Source organism: Elephantulus edwardii, unplaced genomic scaffold (genome assembly GCF_000299155.1).
Source record: "Elephantulus edwardii isolate Elephantulus edwardi_28Jun2011 unplaced genomic scaffold, EleEdw1.0 scaffold00194, whole genome shotgun sequence".
Taxonomy (NCBI): domain Eukaryota; kingdom Metazoa; phylum Chordata; class Mammalia; order Macroscelidea; family Macroscelididae; genus Elephantulus; species Elephantulus edwardii.
In genome coordinates, this window is record NW_006399944.1 from 3,149,610 (window position 1) to 3,153,934 (window position 4,325).

The following is a 4,325-nucleotide window of genomic DNA, read 5'->3' on the forward strand; positions in this document are numbered from 1 at the left end:
ATTGTGTTAAAGAATACAATTGGGGGTTTGGAGAAGCACCAGGGGTAGCCGTGATAGAGAGGGAGGATGGTTCTGGGGCTCATTTAGCATTCTGTGCGGGTTTCTTCATTCTCATGGTGACAGCCTTGAACAGTGCTCTCATGGTGCCTTATCATTTCTGGTGTCATCTTAGAACATTATACATAATGTGGAGCTTTTTATTTTACTGGCCTTTGTAGGAACTAGAATTAGACTGCAATTTAATACTGGTTTTCATTGTAAAGCTAAAATGTACTCTAGTGTTCATAGTTAGGATAAAACTTGAACATTGTCCTCAAATGAGATAGATTTGTTGTTGGCAAATGCAATAATAGCCATCTTTTAAATGTTAGATAATTAACTGGGTATTATGGGGGGTGGGGGAGAGATAGCCCAAACTTCTTTTCAGGCTCTGATTAAATTGTCACTTACTTAAATTTTGCTGTTAGGAAAAATTCTTTTTATGGCTCTTTCTTATTTTAAGAATGTCCATTGAGACATAAAGGACAAAAATGAGCACATCAAGTTGATTTAGAACAGAGTAGAAATGACATTTGAATGGAGTTGAGAAAATGAACTGAAAAAGCACAGACATGGTGAATTGGGTGACTTTACTAGATTTTGACCAAGTGGTTCCATTATTTGATTTGAATTATTAGTAATTTTGTGCCATCAAAGCCACTATATTTTCCTTTCTACATTAATGTATAATGTGACATACCTGCTTTTTTTTTGCCTTTGTTGAGGGGAGGTGACGGGTTGCAAAGGATAGAGGTAATCAAGAGCTAACTGGTGAGAATAAATTTCTAAATTCTATTTTGAAGCATTGTATAGTGTCTGGAGTCCCTGAGTGGTTAAAGTGGGTTACTGTGTTTGGCTGTGAACTGAAAGGTTGACAGTTCAGGTCCACTCAGAGGTGCTTTGGAGAAATGTTCTGAGCGTTTGCTTCCAACAGTCAGCTATGGAGAAGCCTGTGGAGAACATTCTACTCTGAGGTAGATGGATTGGCCCTGCGTTGGAATTGACTTGATGACAGCTTTCATGGTGGTTTTTAAAAAAAAAATTTTTTTTTAATATATTCAGAGGAACTGGGACCTTTAAAGCAGTTATGCTTTTGACAAATATTGTTGCTCTTGTTATGTACTGTTGAGTCGAAACTGACTCATTACTGACCCTCCAGCAGATTTTCAGAGGCAGTAAGTTGCCTAGGAAGAGATTGACTATCTTTCTCCCCCAGAGTGACTAGTGGATTTGAACTATGTGCCTTGGGGTTTGGCAGTGCAATTTTTTTTTATCACTAGGTCACCAGAACTCCCTCATGTATTTGATAAATTTTATAAACTCTTAATCTGTGCCTGTAACATGGGCTTGAGCGTTTCGGAGATCATGACGATGATGCAGAATAGGACAAAGTTTCGACCTGCTGGTCATAGTTTCTGTAAGTCATGGTCAGCTCAGGGCCACATAGCAATAACAATAACCTTAAGGTATAAGCATCAGAACAAGAATAGAAGCATCAGAGTATATCTTAGGCACAGGGGATTTAAAAAGAAACTTTTCTTTTTTAGGGAATAAAGGAAATGAAGTCTGAGTCATCAAAGACGTTCTCTCCATGAGTACTGAAGCATAGGAAATAAAACCAGAACAAACCTGACATCCTTAGAAATATGGCTAGTAGCAAAAAGAGAGGAAATAATTTTCTGTGTAGAAAGCCTGTGTCAGGTGAAACCAGAACAGCCAGGCACATTCCTCTGGTGTGTATTCACACAGGTGAAGAGTCCGTGAGAGCCAAGCGCACAGGAAGGTGGTGCTCCCGGCATGGACACAGGCTTCTTTTGTCTGTGTTAGGTCACTTGTCATTTTATTTGAAAATTACCACCTGATTACCTTCTTTAAGGCAGCTTTCTTGTGTGGTAGGAGTTTCTGTTTTCTGTTTTATGTAGCTGAGCCTCTTTCCCAGCAGATACTTAGTGAGGAAGGGCTTGTTGTGGTAGAGAGGTGGCTGTAGGTGTAGAGGTAGCGTCCTCTGGGTCCCACCAGATCATTAGATCTTGAAATAGGAAGCCTGGTAGAGATATAAAAGAAACAAATATAAAAAGAAAGAAATAGAAGACATTCAATTTGTATCTGAAGATGTTGAAATAAAAAGTTAATATTTAATTGTTTTGGAAACCATTTGACGTGTATTTGATCCTTAAAACAACTCGATGGTGTTAGGCGAGGTGACTTTGTTGTTGTTATTTACCATTGAGTTGGAATGACTCATAGCTGATCCTGCAGTGGGTTTTCAGAGGCACAGTCGGTGATGGCCCTTCCCCTTGGCCACTTCTATGGAGGAGCTGTTGGATTTGAACTGTATGCCTTTGGGATGGCAGTGTAACTCAGGATCCACTAGGCCACCAGAATTCCCTTTATTATTGACTTTATTACTCTTCCACATAAATAATAATAATAAAAAAATGGAAACTCAGAAAAATTAAGTCACTTGTTAAAGCTAAGCATAGCTCAAAATTGACTCTCTATTTGTACATTCTCCAAATCATGACTCCTGCTTCTCCAGCTCACTGAGTGATGTTAGAATAAACCTTTTGTTACCTGATGTCCAATTGTGGTGATTTCAAGCATGACTGACTGCTGTCCCGCCCTGTATCATTTTCGTGATTGGTGCAGGTGGGAGCCATTGTTCCATGACGTCTCTAAAGACAGCCAGGGCTTTCTTCCTGCTCTGTTTGAGTCAGGAAGCTTTACTGAAGCAGCATCATGCCAGCATGTGGGACTCCATGGTGACCAAGGGTGACAGCCCCATGTGAGGTGCATTGGCCAATGCGTGAACCTCAGTTTCCTGCTTTAAGAGGCAAGAACTCTGCAACTGAACCACTACTGATACCTGATGTCATTAGATGCCATTGAGTAGACGCCAATTCGGAAGGAATTATATATACCTGGATGAAAACTGCCCATCCTGTGCCATCCTCCCAGTTCCTGCTGTTCTGAAGCTCATTGCTGCAGTAAATGTGTCATTCTGTCTTGCTAAGGGTCATCCTCTCCTTTGCTGACACCCTTCTTTTGTAGGTGTGATGGCGTTCTCCAGCACCTGACCCCTCCTGATAAGTATGTGAGCTGGAGGTCAGCATTCTTGCTGCCTTTCTTCTGCTGATCCTGTTGTTAGATGCCTTTGAATTGACTGACTCATAGGGATCCTATGATTGAAACCATGCCTGATTTGGTTGTCATCTTCACAATCTGCACTGTGTCCACTATTGTAGTCACTGTCAGCCCATCTCTTTGAGAATAATTTTCTCTGACTTGCCTTTCTAAGCCTCTTTCCAAAGATTGGCCCCTCTTGATACAATGCCCAAAGTATGTGAGACTCAGTCTTACTTCCTTGCCTCTAGGAGCATTCGAATTACTTCTTCCAAGACAGATTGATTTACTCTTTGATAGCAGATTTGCCAATTCACCTTTTGATTTCTTGACTGCTACGCTGACTTATTCTATTATATGAAGCTTACTTCAGATCCTTCCAGAAATCCTGAATTATCCAGATCTCTGAAGTTATGACTGTAAAATGATTTCAATCCCTGCCCCCCCCCCAGAGAAAGATAGAAGATGAGCATAATGCATTAGAATAGTGGACCTGAGGCTTATGTTTAACTTTTCTATTTGGAGAGTTTTTAAAGAAAAGTCAACAGTTTGTTGAAAAAGAGGAGAAAAATATTCTGAGGGAATATTAAGCTACCTTTTATTATTGGGCACCTTGGCATTGATCTTGATTGCATCTGTAAGCTTCTTTTAAAGAGTCACTGCATTCCTTACATGTGTCAGCATCAACTCTTTTATGCTTTAATTCTTCTAACAAATATTTGAGTGTCATATCGTGAGCCAGGCAGTATTCTAAGCACCAAAGGTACAATGGTGAACAGGATAGACCAAGTCCCTCTACCGAGGGTGACATTTTATTATTGTTTTGAATCAAGTTAATTATAGACTCTTCATGCTAACTTGTAATCAACAGGGCTGACTCTAAAGTTGAGAAATAGGCAATTGCCAAAGTGGTATGATTTGAGGGCTGCCTGGTTGCACAGTGGCTAAAATATTGGGCTTCTAACCGAAAGGTTGGTATCAACTGCTCTTTGGAAGAAAGGTGTAGGAGTCTTCTTCCATAAAGGCTTCCAACCTAGGAGACCCTTAGACGCCAGGTTTACTCTGTCCTGTGGGCTCACTCTGAGTCAGGATTCAATGACTCATTTTTAAGACTCATGCTCTAAAATATACACAGTCAGATCAGAAGGAATATGCAGTGAGGG